Source organism: Hyperoodon ampullatus (assembly GCF_949752795.1).
Source record: "Hyperoodon ampullatus genome assembly, chromosome: 12".
NCBI lineage: Eukaryota > Metazoa > Chordata > Mammalia > Artiodactyla > Ziphiidae > Hyperoodon > Hyperoodon ampullatus.
In genome coordinates this window covers 76,034,760-76,053,569 of record NC_136925.1, presented here as the reverse complement: position 1 = coordinate 76,053,569, position 18,810 = coordinate 76,034,760, and the positions used below count along the sequence as shown (strand labels likewise).

At 38.4% G+C, this 18,810-nt stretch overlaps 1 protein-coding gene across 4 annotated transcripts in view; it reads left to right on the top strand.

Moving 5' to 3' along the window:
- SYNE1 (spectrin repeat containing nuclear envelope protein 1) overlaps positions 1–18,810 on the top strand; it is a gene marked incomplete at both ends in the record, with an annotated part of 450,185 nt that overhangs the window by 11,499 nt on the left and 419,876 nt on the right. The window lies entirely within an intron of this gene.

Genomic DNA, 18,810 nt, shown 5'->3' with positions numbered 1-18,810 from the left:
GGAATCTTATCATTTTTGAGGGAAAACTCGTAAAAGATCTTGTCTAACTCTGATTTTTAAAGATGAGCAATTGAGATTCCTGAAGATTAAACAACTTGTATAAAGTTATGCATTTAGTTAAGGCAAAATCAGACTAGGACCTTAGATTATCTGAGTTTCTCCAGAATTATGGAATTTTCTCCTCGTGATAAAATTATATGGCTCATTAATAAGCATTGCCTTTTCAGCTTTGTTCTGAGTTGAAAAGCAAGGTTGATATTTAGTGTGTGCTTAGTTCACATAAAAACTTACACTTTGTATTTACCTCTAATTAGAGCACTTTTTACAAATAGCTGGAGCTGTTGAGGGGCATAGCCAACGTCTGTCTCAACTTTGCAAAATATGGTAAATGTTCACTGAACAATTGTTGAATGTATATTAGGTTAGTAAAGTCACCTCCTCTGCAATGTGCCTTTGAAGAAAGAGAGAGAGAGAGAGAGAGAGGGAGGAAGAGAGGGAGATGGGGGAGAGAGAGAGCTCATCACTTGACTTTTTAACTGTTGCTTCAATAGGGCTATTGCAAAAATTTCTCTGTAGAGACTACTTATTTGCTGTCATCAGTTGAACTAGAAATTATTAACTATAGGCTGTAGCTTAAAAAATAATGTTATTCTCAAGGACGCTTTTTCTTCTGAAAGCTTTGCCATGCAATTGACTAGTTTCTTTGCATTTGTGTGATCTTTTGTTTGTGAAATACAGTAACGAGTGGCCATTCAGCAGATATTCCATTCCTACAACAAATATAAATTGAACACCTCCTATGTTCCAGATACTGTGTTAAGCATAGAGGATCTTACTCTGAAACTGACAGTCGTGTCCTGTTCCTTACGGGACTTCAAAGCTAGTAACCAGTTTGTAACCACAATTGAAGAATTTTGCCACGGGTCACTCTGGACTGGGGGCAGAGGATGCTTTGGAAGTAGGTTGACATTCCTCCTGGTCTGACGCCAGACATGGCCCCAGGAGCCTCCCTGGCTACCACTGTGCTGACGCTCCGCCTCGGGCACTGGCCCCTCCTCGTGTTAATTCTCATGCCAGCTTTCGGGAACTAGGCCACAGTCTGACAGAATTGCCAATGAGCCCCCCTTCTCGCCTCACTCCAGATGGGCCTTTGGGTTGTGGACAGCAAACTGTGGCTCCTTTTCTCGAAGCACTGCCAAGCCACGGCCTGGGAGGACGGAGGGATGAAAGATGCTCGCTTCCTTCCCCATGGTGCATCCACGGTGCATTTAGGCCACAGATTTGTTTTGTTTTGTTTTGTTTTGTTTTGTTTTGCGGTACGCGGGCCTCTCACTGTTGTGGCCTCTCCCGTCGCGGAGCACAGGCTCCGGACGCGCAGGCTCAGCGGCCATGGCTCACGGGCCCAGCCGCTCCGCGGCATGTGGGATCTTCCCGGACCGGGGCACGAACCCATGTCCCCTGCATTGGCAGGGGACTCTCAACCACTATGCCACCAGGGAAGCCCTGCCACAGATTTTTTAATGTTAACCTACTGTTCATTATACCAGGAAAAGTTGGCTTTTGTTCTGTGTCCAAGACTTTTAGGAATAGTAATTGTTAATCATTACTTTCCTGAACTTTGTGTTTTAACTTTGGTTTGGGGAAGGTATGAACTAGTTGAATGGCATACTCTGCCCATTTTATTTAAAACCAAGCATTACTCTAATGAACACATATAGCTACAAGAGTCATTTAAAATAATTTTTAAATTACTAAAACCTCAATCCTTGATCACAACTATAAAAATATCTTTAAACATCTGTGTTTAGAAAAACAAAATTGTTCCTATTCTCCAAACTATAAAGAAAGCCTTTCTACCCAGAAAGCTATGTTCAGTTCCAACCTGACATTGGTTTTAATTGGCTCAGTTATTGATGCTTCAGAAAGGGAGTTTTATAAGGGAAAAGTTGAATCAGGCTTAAGTGCAAACCACTGGACTCAAGTGCTGTAATGCATTTCTTCCTGGCAGAGTTGCTTCATAGCCAGCTATACATTAATGACAGCTTTTATGTGTTTGATAAAGATAACTATTTCCTGTTATCCAAAATAGCTTCTATGTAGGTCAGATTATCAATGCAGAACATTAGACACTCCCTTTACATTTCAAGAACAATCAGTGCTTTGAAATACCAGGTGGCTTTTGTTTCTGGTTTGAGAGAGGAAACATGAGTCCATTTTTCAAAAACATCTCCATTGCTAGTTGGCTATTTAATAATTTAAGATAGATGTCTAGAAAATACAGAGATTTTTATCATTACTTTTTTAGCTACATGGCCTGAAAGAAATAAGTCCAAATGGAAAGCTAGTAAGATGCTATACTTTAAGCAAAAATATTCTTCATAAACTATACTAATTGTTTTTAGCATTTTATCAGTGAGATTAACCAAAAAATGTATTAGACAGGTTTCTAAATTTTTTCCCAAAATTTAGATAGCTTAATTTTCTCAGATTATACAAATAGTATGTTTCTTAAAATTCAACCAGCATAGAAAAGTATAAACAACAAAGTGATAATGTCTCCAATTCACTGAGGTAGATGAATAGATGACAGATAGATAGATGACAGACAGATGTATCTAAGTATTTTGGTGGATATCCTTCTACATGTTTTTCAGTGCACACACCTATAGAGGAGAAAAGGTAGCTATATACTATATAGTGAATACTCTTTTATTCTCTGTAGTTATTTTTTAATGGAGCAATATATAGTGCACTTCTTCACACGTCAATAAATATAAATCTACATTGACATTGAATGGCTAAATTATTCCATTTTAGATATGCACCATAGTTGGTTTAACTAATCCTCTTTTGGGTCTCACTTTTCACTATTATAAGTAAGATTAATAATCTTTTGATGTAGGATGCTCTTCTTTCTGTATTGGATTTTACAGTAAGAAACAGACTAAATGTGATATACTGTATGCTTTTTAAGAATCAGTTGTATAATCATTTTAGTGAGCAAGTCTTCAAAAGAATAAGATGGTGAAAATCTAATTATCATTATCAGTGACTTAAAAGTTTGAATATAAGTTGGTATGTTCCCCATTATTATGGAATATTTTTGCATGAAGTTCCCAAACATTTTCTCCAGATATAGTCAAACTACCTAATCCAGAAGGAGAGTAGCTCTCCTGGTATCTGCATCTGACTTAAATGGGAACTTCTGAAAGGAGATTTATGTCAGGAGCTGATGCTTCCTTTTCTATGAACGGACTGATTCCCATTCAGCAAAGGGCAGCACCATCAGTAGCATTTTATTCAAAATGACACAAACATTTTTGCAAAACAATACTACCTGTGTTATAATTACACTGAATTTAGTCCTTACATTGCAGAATATAATCTTGAAATCAAGAATGCAAGGCAAACAATAATCTCCAACCCTGATGTAATAATATGTAGGCAGTTGAGGTACTGGAGTTTTATTTTCCTTTTCCTTGAATCACCCAGACCACTGGCTCAGCTCTCAGGTTGATGCTGTGAGTGGGAGGGAGAAGTTGTGAGAAGTCAGGAAAATAATAGGGGCCAAGATGCTACCATCTTTCCTTGTATTCCTGCCAGTGATTATTTAACCTGCAGAGCAGTTCCTGTAGTGTGAAATACACAGATGCTCTTCCATGGCTGGCCCCTGCTCCTGCTTCTACATTCTGCCCTGTCTCACAGTTACTCCTATGTTGTTCCTCAGCTCAAAGTTAGTGGCCACAGAGCGGGTGCCTCTCCCCCCAGGTTAACTCTTTTGGTAGGACTCACTCAATCTCTTAGTCTCTCCCTCCCTGCCTCTCTGACTTCTCTCTGTCTCTGTCTCTCTCTCTCTGAATAGTAACTACTTAAAACTCGACAGGTATTAACCAAAAAATAAAGCAACTCTGGGTCTGGTTTCAGATCATGAGAAATTTTTATTTATATTCTACTTGTTCCAGAAAGGATTGAAAATAACAAAAACACACACAACCCAATGCAATTCGTTTTCAAATGAGGAAGCGAGTAAGTGATACCCAATGGAAAGTACTAATTAACATCGCCTTCCTTCTTCACTTTGTGCAATGTCCAAGTTTGTCTCCAGCTGAGGGATGAAGAGGTCAGGATGGTGGAGGAGTGGAGGGTGGAGAAGATGCACAGTGTCTTATCTCCAGGTTGCTGAGCGCCAGACTTTGGCATCAATTGAAGGAGCATAAAGTGAGTGAACATCAAGGGACAAGACAACCCAGGACAAGGAACATCTGGATAAACAAACAAAGTGACTGGGGGACACTGGGGATGAATCTCGAAAGCCTGTGTAGCCTTCTACATGCAGCCTGTGACTGATTGTAAAGGACTCAGGATGGAATCCGTAGGGAACACATACCCCTCACCCTCACTCTTTGTTTAAACAGTCTCACATTGCCCAATGCTTAGACCTCATCTTATGAACCATTTGTCTCTGTGCTGTTTAGATTTCATTCCTGTTGGAACTGTTCCTAGTCTAGTGACTCTCAAATCATTTCAGATCATGATTTGTAATCTTGTCTACGGGTGTCCAAGGTGCCCTCTGCCCATGGCCTGAACTTCATTTTTACACTTTAGCTATTCAGCAGGGCTGTATCCTGCCAGGATCCTTTGTCCTTCAGGAAAGGAAAGCATTTACATCCTTATCATGCTGTGGTTTTCTCATCTGACTTAGGCTGGTATCGTTCATCTGCTTCATTTACTCCTACCATTTGCTTCTCGGTGGCATTGGTGGTTGACAGTTGACCTTAACCTATTGATGCCTCTTCTTTGGTTTGTCTCAAATGTATTGATTAGCCCAAGTTAAGGATGAATACCCAATTAGGTGAGCCTCAGTTTCTTCCATTAAGTTAACCCTGTGCCCAGCTAGTTCTACTATTGTTCATGGTCTTTTTAATTTTTTGAATTAAATTAAATTTATTTATTTATTAAAGGGAAAAATTTTTTTGAATTTTATAATTTTCTTTACTTTTTTATACAGCAAGTTCTTATTATTTATCCATTTTATACACATTAGTGTATATATGTCAATCCCAATCTCCCAATTCACCACAGCACACCTCCCGCCACTTTCCCCTGTGGTGTCCATAAGTTTGTTCTCTACATCTGTGTATCTATTTCTGCCCTGCAAACCGGTTCAACTGTACCATTTTTCTGGATTCCGCATATATGCGTTAATATATTATATTTGTTTTCTCTTTCTGACTTACTTCACTCTGGATGACAGTCTCTAGGTCCATCCACATCTCTACAGATCGCCCAACTTCGTTCCTTTTTATGGCTGCGTAATATTCCGTTGTATATATGTACCACAACTTCTTTATCCATTTGTATGCCATTGGGCATTTAGGTTGCTTCCATGACCCGGCTATTGTAAATAGTGCTGCAAATGAACATTGGGGTGCATGTGTCTTTTTGAATTATGGTTTTCTCTGGGTATATACCCAGTAGTGGGATTGCTGGATCATATGGTAATTCTATTTTTAGTTCTTTAAGGAACCTCCATACTGTTCTCCATAGTGGTTGTATCAATTTACATTCCCACCAACAGTGCAAGCATGTTCCCTTTTCTCCACACCCTCTCCAGCATCTGTTGTTCGTAGATTTTCTTTTTTTTAATTTAATTTAATTTATTTTTTTATACCGAAGGTTCTTATTAGTTATCCATTTTATACATATTAGAGTATATATGTCAATCCCAATCTCCCAATTTGTTGTTTGTAGATTTTCTGATGATGCCCATTCTGACCAGTGTGAGGTGATACCTCATTGTAGTTTTGATTTGCACTTCTCTAACAGTTAGTGATGTTGAGCAGGTTTTCATGTGCCTCTTGGCCATCTGTATGTCTTCTTTGGAGAAATGTCTTTTTAGGTCTTCTGCCCATTTTTTGATTGGGTTGTTTGTTTTTTTTTTAATATTGAGCTGCTCTTCATATATTTTGGAGATTAATCCTTTGTCCATTGATTCATTTGCAAATGTTTTCTCCCATTCTGAGGGATGTCTTTTTGTCTTGTTTATAGTTTCCTTTGCTTTAAGTTTCATTAGGTTCCATTTGTTTACTTTTGTTTTTATTTCCATTACTGTAGGAAGTGGGTCAAAAAAGATCTTGCTGTGATTTATGTCAAAGAGTGTTCTTCCTATATTTACCTCTAAAAGTTTTATAGTGTCTGGTCTTACATTAAGGTTTTTAATACATTCTGAGTTTATTTTTGTGTATGGTGTTAGGGAGTGTTCTAATTTCATTCTTTTACATGTATCTGTCCAGTTTTCCCGGCACCACTTATCGAAGAGGCTGTCTTTTCTCCAGTATATATCCTCGTCTCCTTTGTCATAGATTAGTTGACCATAGGTGCGTGGGTTTATCTCTGGGCTTTCTATCTCTGTTCCATTGAGCTATATTTCTGTTTTTGTGACAGTACCATATTGTCTTGATTACTGTAGCTTTGTAATATAGTCTGAAGGTAGGGAGTCTGATTCCTCCAGCTCCGTGTTTTTCCCTCAAGATTGCTTTGGCTATTCAGGGTCTTTTGTGTCTCCATACAAATTTTAAGCTTTTTTGTTCTAGTTCTGTAAAAGATGCTGTTAGTAGTTTGAGAGGGATTGCATTGAATCTGTAGATTGCTTTGGGTAGTATTTTCACAATATTGATTCTTCCAATCCAAGAACATGGTACATCTCTCCATCTGTTTGTGACATCTTTGATTTCTTTCATCAGTGTCTTATATTTTTCTGAATACAGGTCTTTTGCCTCCTTAGGTAGGTTTATGCCTAGGTATTTTATTCTTTTTGTTGCAGTGGTGAATGGGATTGTTTCCTTAATTTCTCTTTCTGACCTTTCATTGTTGGTGTATAGGAATGCAAGAGATTTCTGTGCATTAATTTTGTATCCTGCAACTTTACCAAATTCATTGATTAGCTCTAACAGTTTTCTGGTGGCCTCTTTAGGATTCTTTATGTATAGTATCATGTCATCTGCAAACAGTGACAGTTTTACTTCTTCTTTTCCAATTTATATTCCTTTTATTTCTTTTTCTTCTCTGATTGCCATGGCTAGGACATCCAAAACTGTGTTGAATAATAGTGGTGAGAGTGGACATCCTTGTCTTGTTCCTGTTCCTAGAGGAAATGCTTTCATTTTTTCACCATTGAGAATGATGTTTGCTGTGGGTTTGTCGTATATGGCCTTTATTATGTTGAGGTAGTTTCCCTCTATGCCCACGTTCTGGAGAGTTTTTATCATAAATGGGTGTTGAATTTTGTCAAAAGCTTTTCCTGTATCAATTGAGATGATCATATGGTTTTTATTCTTCAATTTGTTAATATGGTGTATCACATTGATTGATTTGCATATATTGAAGAATCCTTGCATCCCTAGGATAAATCCCACTTGATCATGGTATACGATCCTTTAAATATGTTGTTGGATTCTGTTTGCTAGTATTTTGTTGAGGATTTTTGCATCTATATTCATGAGTGATATTGGTCTTTAATTTTCTTATTTTGTAGTATCTTTGTTTGGTTTTGGTATTAGGGCGATGCTGGCCTCATAGAATGAGTTTGGGTGTGTTCCTTCCTCTGCAATGTTTTGGAAGAGTTTGAGAAGGATGGGTGTTAGCTCTTCTCTAAATGTTGGATAGAATTCGCCTGTGAAACCATCTGGTCCTGGACTTTTATTTGTTGGAAGATTTTTAATCACAGTTTCAATTTCATTACTTGTGATTGTTCTGTTCATATTTTCTATTTCTTCCTGGTTCAGTCTTGGAAGGTTATACCTCTTTAAGAATTTGTCCATTTCTTCCAGGTTGTCCATTTTATTGGTATAGAGTTGCTTGTAGTAGTCTCTTAGGATGCTTTGTATTTCTGCAGTGTCTGTTGTAACTTCTCCTTTTTCATTTCTAATTTTATTGATTTGAGTCCTCTCCCTCTTTTTCTTGATGAGTCTGGCTAAAAGGTTTATCAGTTTTGTTTATCTTCTCCAAGAACCAGCTTTTAGTTTTACTGATCTTTGCTATTGTTTTCTTTGTTTCTATTTCATTTATTTCTGCTCTGATCTTTATGATTTCTTTCCTTCTGCTAACTTTGGGTTTTAATTGTTCTTCTTTCTCTAGTTCCTTTAGAGGTAAGGATAGATTGTTTATTTGAGGTTTTTCTTATTTCCTGAGGTAGGTTTGTATTGCTCTAAACTTCCCTCTTAGACTGCTTTTGCTGCATCCCAAAGGTTTTGGATCGTCGTGTTCTCATAATCATTTGTCTCTAGGTAATTTTTGATTTCTGGTTTGATTTCTTCAGTGATCTCTTGGTTATTGAGTGCGTATTGTTTAGCCTCCATGTGTTTGTGCTTTTTATGATTTTTTTCCCTCTAATTCATTTCTAATCTCATAGTGTTGTGGTCGGAAAAGGTGCTTGATATGATTTCAATTTTCTTAAATTTACCAAGGCTTCATTTATGACCCAAGATGTGATCTACCCTGGAGAATGTTCCGTGCGCACTTGAGAAGAAAGTGTAATCTGCTGTTTTTGGATGGAATGTCCTATAAATATCAATTAAATCTATCTGGTCTATTGTGTCATTTAAAGCTTGTGTTTCCTTATTAATTTTCTGTCTGGATGATCTGTCCAGTGGTGTAATTGAGGTGTCAAAGTCCCTCACTATTATTGTGTTACTGTCAATTTCCTCTTTTATACCTGTCAGCATTTGCCTTATGTATTGAGGTGATCTATGTTGGGTGTATATATATTTATAATCATTATATCTTCTTCTTGGTTTGACCCCTTGATCATTATATAGTGTCCTTCCTTGTCTCTTGTAACATTCTTTATTTTAAAGTCTACTTTATCTGATATGAGTATTGCTACTCCAGCTTCCTTTTGATTTCCATTTTCATGGAATATATTTTTCCATCCCCTTACTTTCAGTCTGTATGTGTTCCTAGGTCTGAAGTGGGTCTCTTGTAGACAGCACATATATGGATCTTGTTCTTGTATCTATTCTTTGAGCCTGTGTATTTTGGTTGGAGCATTTAATCCATTCACATTTAAGGTGATTATTGATATGTATGTTCCTATTACCATTTTCTTAATTGTTTTGTGTTTGGTTTTGTATGTCCTTTTCTTCTCTTGTGTTTCCCACTTAGAGAAGTTCCTTTAGCATTTGTTGTAGAGCTGGTTTGGTGGTGTTGAATTGTCTTAGCTTTTGCTTGTCTGGAAAGCTTTTGATTTCTCCATCGAATCTGAATGAAATCCTTGCCGGGTAAAGTAATCTTGTTTGTAGGTTCTTCCCTTTCATCACTTTAAGTATATCATGGCACTCCCTTCTGGCTTGTAGAGTTTCTGCTGAGAAATCAGCTGTTAAACCCTATGGGAGTTCCCTTGTATGTTATTTGTTGTTTTTCCCTTTCTGCTTTCAATAATTTTTCTTTGTCTTTAATTGTTGACAATTTGATTACTATGTGTCTCGGCATGTTTCTCCTTGGGTTTATCCTGTATGAGACTGTCTGCACTTCCTGGAGTTGAGTGGCTATTTTCTTTCCCATGTTAGGGAATTTTTCGACTCTAATCTCTTCAGATATTTTCTCTGGTTCTTTCTCTCTCTCTTCTCCTTCTGGGACCCCTATAATGAGAATGTTGGTGCATTTCATGTTGTCCCAGAGGTGTCTTAGGCTGTCTTCATTTCTTTTCATTCTTTTTTCTTTATTCTGTTCTGCAGCAGTGAATCCCACCATTCTGTCTTCCAGGTCACTTATCCGTTCTTCTGCCTCAGTTATTCTGCTATTGATTCCTTCTAGTGTATTTTTCATTTCAGTTATTGTATTGTTCATCTCTGTTTGTTTGTTCTTTAATTCTTCTAGATCTTTATTAAACATTTCTTGCATCTTCTCGACCTTTGCCTCCATTCTTTTTCCGTGGTCCAGGATCACCTTCACTATCATTATTCTGAATTCTTTTTCAGGAAGGTTGCCTATCTCCACTTCATTTAGTTGTTTTTCTGGGGTTTTATCTTGTTCCTTCATTTGGTACATAGTCCTGTGCCTTTTCATTTTGTCTGTCTTCCTGTGAATGTGGTTTTCATTCTACTGGCTACAGGATTGTAGTTCTTCATGCTTCTGCTGTCTGCCCTCTGATGGATGAGGCTATCTAAGAGGCTTGTGCAAGTTTTCTTATGGGAGGGACTGGTGGTGCCTAGACCTGGGTGTTACTCTAGTGGGCAGAGCTCAGTAAAACTATAATCTGCTTGTCTGCTGATGGGTGGATGTGAGTTCCCTCCCTGTTGATTGTTTGGCCTGAGGTGACCCAGCACTGGGCCCTTCAGGCTCTTTGATGGGGCTAATGGCGGACTCCAGGACGGCTTACTCTAAGGAGTACTTCCCAGAACTTCTGCTGGCAGTGTCCTTGTCCCTGCAATGAGCTGCAGCCCCCCGCCCCCCCCCCCCACATCTGCTGGAAACCCTCCAACAGTAGCAGGTAGGTCTGGATCAGTCTCCTATGGTGTCACTGCTCCTTGCCCCGGGGTCCTGATATGCACAGTACTTTGTGTGTGCCCTCCAAGAGTGGAGTCTCTGTTTCCCGTAGTCTTGTAGAAGTCCTGCAGTGAAATTCAGCTAGCTTTCAAAGTCTGATTCTCTAGTAATTCCTCCTCCCATTGCTGGACCCCCAGCTTGGGAAGCCAGACGTGGGGCTCAGAACCTTTACTCCAGTGGTGGACTTCTGTGGTATAATTGTTCTCCAGTTTGTGAGTCACCCACTCAGCAGTTATGGGATTTGATTTTATTGTGATTGAGCCCCTCCTACCATCTCATTGTGGCTTCTCCTTTGTCTTTGGATGTGGGGTGTCTTTTTTGGTGAGTTCCAGTGTCTTCCTGTCAATGATCGTTCAGCAGTTAGTTGTGATTCTGTCACTCTCGCAAGATGGAATGAGTCCTTCTACTCCACCATCTTGAACCAATCAGAGTGTTCAGAGATCTCTGTTGTTCATGGTCTTGACAACTAGCACCATCATCCATAAATTCCATCTCTTGACTGTCAGCAAATTCTTCTCTTCTTCCTATTTTTAAGCCTTTAACTCCCTGTTGAACATCTACCAACGTTCCTGCTTTTGGTATAAATAAGTTCTCCCTAGCTTAGTGGGGAAGGAGGCTTCCTCACCTCACACCAACAGTGTTTTTCTCATTCCCAAGTTCTCTTTGATGCCTTCTTAGATTTGGAAGGTGATCTTCCCAAATTATCTAATTTTAGGTTTTCAACTTTAGGACAGTATAAATACATTGGAAAATGAAAGCATGGTTTCCATCAAGAAAAGAGGAAAATTATTTTTTCCTACCCTCACTGGAAATTTAGTTCCTTATTGAAATATTGTTGTTAGCATAGCTACATTTAAGTAAGAGCTTTTTAATTTCATGGTACATAGATTCATATCCAGAATGTCCAAAAACTTCATGGATTACGTTTTTCCCTCATGAAATAAAGAGCCATCTAGAGGAAAACTTTCCTCCAGTGATTCCAAGTCCATCCCATCTCCCAATTTCTCTGAACATCAAGGAGAATTGAGACTGCCTGAGGTCTAAGCCAAGAAGAAAGAGGAGACTGATCACAGAAGATGGAACTAAAAGTTTGTCAGTAGTCAGAAGGAAAATATGGAGGCAGATTTTCACAGATCCATTTGCTTCTTTTTTTTTTTTTTTTTAACTATTTGCCAGGTCACAAACACTTCTACCACAAGGGAGAAAAGTTACCATAGCTTCTACCTGCTCATGACCAATCCTAAAATTCTGCCTCTTATTTTCCATAGAAGATAGAGAAGAGGACACCTAAAAGAGGTTTCTGTTTTGGGTGTTTTTTGTTTGTTTTTTAAATTAGGAAACTTAAAAAAAAACACAATTATTACAATTTACTAGCCACTTAAATAAAAATCTTGTTTGGATGATACATTTTACTGTCCTGTGTCTAAAAGAAAGCTATGCAAAGGTGAGATTCCTTTGGACTGTCAGTCCCTTGTCACCTGCGTGGTGGCATCTGCTCTTTGTAGCCTCTCACCATCTGTTGTCTTGCTTTGTCACCTCTTCTAAGGTTTTGCCACATCAGAGCTGTCCTCTTATTGTTCACCTGTTCATCTTTGTTACTATACGTCAAGTTTCAGGGCTTGTCAACTGCTACTACACTTAATGTATTGGTCAGTCCAACTAATATTAATGGGCTTTACTGGCTCTTGTTGCTACAAAAAGAGAGACATTTCAAATAACTGACTGAATCTTTTCAAGTCCCACATTATTTTGAGGTTCAACTCAAGTAGTGCTCTTCATCATCCAGGTAGTTCTTGTGTCTCCACTTACCTTATCTTTCACTTTTAACCTACCAGATATCATTCCAGCTATTAATACTCATCTGCTGACTTGTAGCATCTGATTAGAGTTCTTGTGTCTAACCTTCAAGGCTAGAGGGCAAATATACAATTTAATGTTTGCCATTGCTTTCTTAGGATAAGTAAGCAATAGAAGACCTAGTGGTATAAATAAAATGATGTCCCTGAATACACTTGACTCAAGTGAACCCAACCAATGAATTTTAATTCTTTCTATAGACCAGCAGTAGAAATTTAGTGATGTAAATGATCAATTTTTTAATCAGTAGATTCTTACCAAAGGAATTGACCATGCCTCAGCAACTTTTCTGTAGTTTATTCATCTTTATCTGTAAAGTAATTGAAAAACACTGATGAATCTGGTCGTGGTGGATAATGTCTAGAGCACTAATTCCAAGATGCATATCTACTTGATACTTAAAAATAGGTTTACCTCCATATGCTTAATGGGAAAATATGTTCAAAACTCAAATGTCTGTTGGTTTACTAACATATCTAGAGCCTCCTAGAGGGCTGCATTTAAACAAGAGCCACCATTTCATATTCAATGTAATAAAAGTCCTTCATGACATTTCTTTAGGAACCACAGTTTTCTTAGTGCATTGATCTGAAAGTGTCACTTATGTGGGATTGCTCAGCATGTCAATAGAGGGAAGTTGGAGGAGTTCTGGAAAGATGTGGGTGTGTGATAACCTATTGCCATCAGATGAGAAGATACAGATAGGATGGCAAAAAAAAAAATCCTTCCTCTGTATTCCCAGCACTTATTAGAGAGCCACAGTGATGTTTTCCTTGGCAGGCTTGTAGAGCTTTTATCAGCCAGTGGGGTCTCCAGTCTAAAATTTATGATGATTTGAGAGACTCACAGGAGCCTGTACTTAGTGCTTTAAATAAATTCAAAATGATAGTTTTTCTCTCCTGTGAATTTTCATTATTGAAATTATTAAAGGGACAGTAAACTTTGCTTATTTATCTCCTATGAAGGTTGAAAATCAAATTCCTTTGTTTGTTCTCATTTTGTTTTTTGAATATTGTGGAAGACATAGAAAAGGCCTCTGATCTCTTGCAAAAGAGAATGACATCACTTGAATTTACTTCTGCTTCTCTCTGTCACACACATGAGCAGCAACAAAACATCTGGGTTAGCAAGGAAGAGCAGCTAGATGAAAAATAACACTTATGTCATAAAATGCTCTCTTTGGTCAGTGATCTTTATCTGTCAGATATAGATCAAATACTGCATGTATGTGTATATATTACTGATGCTCCGTCTACCTGATTCTTTTTCTGCATAAAAAGAGCAGATTTATCCAGACTCTTAGAGGCTGGATTACTCAATTACTGGATTACTCAATTACTCAACAGTCATGAGTAATTGCCACATGGCCCCTTCCTCTTGTGTTCTGCAAATGGTAAGCTTTCTTTTAATCTTGAAAATTAAGAGTATACTATGTCCACGTGATGTTATTTTGAAAATCCTGTAGCTGAAACCATATTTATTTTGGGAGATATTGCTAAGAGACCATGGGGACTTGTGAAAAAAAATTGGCAAATGTGAGTTAATTTAATTCTTTAAAAAAGAATGATTTTAATATTCTAATGTGTATATTCAATTCCTGAATTTGAGCTTCTAAGCCTAAGCTCTTTTCTCCCTAAACCCCAGGAGATATTTTCTCTCTCTTACCTTGTTTAAGTGTAATAAAAGGGAAGTGTGTTTGCTCCACTTCCTCAACTCAGTGATTCTGCTACTAAATTAGATGGAGTTCACGGATCAATTCCTAGTCTCAGAAAAAAAAGAAGAAATAAATATACGTATAAAATAATCATCATCATATACAAAGTAAATGATACTCAATACCATAGTTGCCATGGGGACTATGAAAGAAAAAGGGAGTTTTTCTAAAGGAGAAAAACTTTTCATTTGACTGTAATGTGTACTACATATTCAAGCATGTATTATGATTTTTTTCTTATGAATATATTCATAATATTTACAACCAAAGAAAGAATTCGTCACCTGTGGCTATTTTCTCATTAGACATGCACTCTGCAATTGGATGATAGTCAATAATATGGTCTTTAGAGTCACAGGTATCTGGGCTGGTGAACCAAATCCAGTTCAGCAGGTATTTATCTTGCACTTGCTAAACCACATACATTTCATAAGGTGGTAAGTTTGAGGCAAAGAGGAAAACGCTTTAGGGAGTTTTAGTTACTGTAAGATGCTTGTCTATTTAATACATAAGGACACATTTGCCTACATATGCTTAATGGGAGAACATCATGTTGCAAAAAACTCAAATGTCTGTTGGTTTACTAAAATATCACCCAGAACAATGCATGAAAACAAAGATCTACCATTTCACATTCAATTTAAGAAAAACCATTCATGTCATTAAATAAATATCTGTGATTTAAGAAGTTGGTAAGAATGGTTTTATTGGACTTTATTTTATCTACCAATTTGACATCCACATTTTCCCCAGACGTATGAAAGCACTCACGTTCCTGGCACAGAGATCGAACAGTTTTTGCTGTGCCTTTCTCTGTGCGTTTATAGAGAACCAGTCCTTTATGAAATAAACCAGTGCTCCAGTAAGTTAATCTATAATGCCAACTTTACTTAAGGTTGTTAAATTCAACAGGAAGGGAAGATAATAGGAATGAAGATCTCTTTTCCAATTAACCTTTAAAAGCTTTGTTTTATGCAGCCCATAGTTCAGATGATATAAGTGAAACAGTCCTATAAAAATAATGCTTCCAGTACCCTTTTCTTCCATTCTGCTTCCATATAGCATTTGTCTTGAGTTGAGCTAAACAGTTAATACTTCCAGTCACCATATATAGTGGAAGGCTTAAAGAAATAAGTATTATAGAAGGAGGATCAAGTTAAAACAATACTGTAAGATTTTTTAAATGAGAAAATAATTGAAAAATATCTCGTCATGCCAAGTTGGCCTTTAGGTATATACAGACAATTCATTCTTCTCTAGGGAAGTTCTAGCGAACTTTCCCCACGGATCAGAGCGTCCATCTTTTCTGTCTTTTTATTTTTTAAGATCATCCTTTGCTCCGGATACACCCTTTTGAGAAAGAGGTGCGAGGAGAAGTAAAGAAGGTCAACCTCAGCCCTCCACCTTCAATGGTTTTGATTCAAGCCGCCAGCTCAGACTTCATCTTATTCCTATGTACAAGTATAAGGCCAACATCCCCAATTAGTTACTTAGGACATAGTGTGTTTGAAACAACTGGTGGGACTGTAACCAGCATAGACCCTACGGTGGCATCTTATAGGTGAGGCAACTGTGGCCTTGCAGTCTCAGGCTTTGTCGAAGCCTGGACTCTGTGTTAGCTGCTGCTATCACACCCCCTTTATAAAGTTTCCAGAGTTCCCTCTAGGGGCAGACGTAGAGCCAAGTACATTTTCCCACAACAGCTCTGTTAACAGATTTCTGTTCCAGTATTTCCAAATGCAGAAAAGAATATAGAATTTCTGGCAAGGTAGTTTGATATAGCTAGTGGCAGCATTTTTCAGTATTATGGTTAAAAAAAAGAGATCAGTGATTGCTCATTTATTCACTCACTAACCATTTAATAAACTGCTACAACACTGCTTGAAATAGGGTTGTCAGCAAAGGCATGTGTAAGAGATAACATTGGATCAGAGATCTGAACAAGAAGGATGGAGCCTTGAAATGGGGAGGACATTCTAGGCCATGTAAACAACAAACATAAAGCACCGTGGAACAAATGTGTCCTCTATACCTGGGGTTTAGAAGATGAGGCATGGGGAATTCCCTGGTGGTCCAGTGGTTAAAACTTGGTGCTTTCACTGCCGAGGGCCGGGGGAAAAAAAAAAAAAAAGAAGAAGAAGAAAAGAAAAGAATTGTTATATCTAAAAAAAACCCCAAAAAACTGAAAATTCTATCCTACTCTAAACATCTCCCATTGTGAAAATGGGGAGTGGGGACAGATAAAGGGCAAAAGCCATCTCTATATATAGTCTGCAATAGAAGGTATTGATCTGTCAGGGCCATGAGCATGTCAGTTTTATACATAGCAGCGAACTGGATTGGGGCACAGCAGATAGTCTTGTTCAATAGTAATAAATGATAATCAGAAAAGAAAAAGAAGATGAGGCATGGAATCAAGTGCTGTGCTTTAGAACTGTTCACAGTGAGATGTTATGAGATCCAGTGGAGGTGTCTGTAAAGCAATTTTACCAAACAGACTGAAGCTCAGGGGAGAATTCAAGGCTGGGGATAGACGTTTAATGATCCAGGAGCATATAGGTGACATTTCACTGGATGAGATCTCCTGAAGGTAGAATGTCAGTGGAGAAGGAAGTGAGTACTGCTCACTTGGTTGTCTTCAATAGTTGAAGTTCAGCAAAAAGAGAGGAGACAGCAGTGGAGACTGGAAAGGAAAGTAAGGAAAAAAACAAACAAGAGAAGAGGATGACCTGGAATCCAAGTCTGACAGTTTCAAGGATAAGGGGGTACCTAGCAATGCCTGTGTGCTGAAAGGTCATGTGCTCTGAGACCTGGGAATTCAGCGTGGGATTTGGTAAGGCGGAGGTGTGGCACTGACAGGAGTGTTTTCATTGGATAAAAGTCTGACTGGATTAGGCTTGAGGGAGACAGGGAAATAAGCAAGTGGAGGTTGACGTATTAGAAATTCCTTGGAAGAGTTCTTCAGTACAAGAGAGTAGGGAAATTGATGGTAGCTGGAGGGAGACATGACATTAAAGGGAGGTATTTATTTAGTGAATGTTTTTAGAGATTTTTCAACAAACTTATTGTAAAATTTAATAATTTAAAATAAATGACTATACATTTTTATAGTCATTTGTTGCTAGAATTTTAAAAGTTTATTTTGTTGAAGTATAGTTGATTTACAATGTTGCATACAGCAGAGTGATTCAGTTTTATACACACACACACACACACTCTTTTTCATTTTCTTTTGCATTATGGTTTATCACAGGATATTGAATATAGTTCTCTGTGCTATACAGTAGGACCTTGTTGTCTGTCTATTCCATATATAATAGTTTGCATTGCTTGCTATATATTGAATCTTGTGCACCATCAGACACAAAGACGTTTCCTAAAGTTTTCATAAATTTATTGGATATCAAGTTTAAAATAAATCCTAAAGATAGTGTAATCTGACCTTGGATGTCCCTGGTGCAATGCAGGGGACATGGATTCGAGCCCTTGTCCGGGGAGATCCCACATGACGCAGAACAACTAAGCCCGTGCACCACAACTACTGAGCCTACACTCTAGAACCCACAAGCCACAACTACTGATGCTGCGTGCCAAACTACTGAAGCCTGCACACCTAGAGCCCGTGCTCCGCAACAAGAGAAGCCAGGGCAATGAGAAGCCTGTGTACCACAACGAATACCCAAACACAGCCAAAAATAAATAAATAAATAAATAAATAAATTTATAAAGAATTTTTAAAAAAAAGAAGAATCTAACCTCTTCTCAGACCAACATCCCTGCCTGTAAGGCAGCACATTGCATCTTTGGACAGACCAGAGTCAAACACACATTCTTCGTGTGTACCAAACAGAAATCTATCTTCTTATAACTTCATTCGGATGTCCTAGTTTTACCCATTGGGCCACGCAAAGGTTGTGTGGCTTCTGCTGCACATAAGGTGACCCTGGTATCTTTGGCACTTCTCTTTTACAGACCAAAACTCCCATCCCCCATCCACTCTTTGTATAATATGCTTTCAGATCCCTTCGCCAGTCTGACAACCATTCCTTTCCAGTGGCCCAGGTCCCACATACGATGGCATAACCGGCAGCTTTCCTCTGTGGAACTTCAGCTCTTCCTAAAACTGACTCTCCTATTCAGTCACTTAGGTCTGTCTGGAATCCAAATGAACAGGAATTGAGCAGCCTGGGCGAGGTGGGACGTGGCGGTGGGGAGGAAATGAGTGTATTTCTGATCTAAAATATTGTTAGAAAGAAGTTAATGAGAAGGTGAGTGGGTGCTTCTCGGTGGAGAGTTTGGTTTAGAGGAGCCAGCACTGTTGTTCTCTCCTGACCTTCGTGATTACGGATCCCTTGTTTGTGGGACCCCATGTTATGTATGTGCTGAGAACACATCCAGATGCTCACACAGTGGTCATGTATAATTTTCACAACCCTGTAAGCAGACGTCTCTAATCTCTGCTTAGTAAATGAGGAAATAAAGGCCCAGAAACTCTGGGTAAATTGTCCAAAGTCACCTGGTTTGAAAGTGGCAGCTTTGACATTAAAGTCAAAGTCTGTCTGACTTCAGAGTCTCTCTTAGACTTGACCTGGGTACTGGGCAATGTACTTGGATCACAGGCTTGGAGCACCTTGGATGTTTTCCTCTTTTGGTGGTTCTTTAAGATGTGTCATTTCTTAACACATTTCATTATA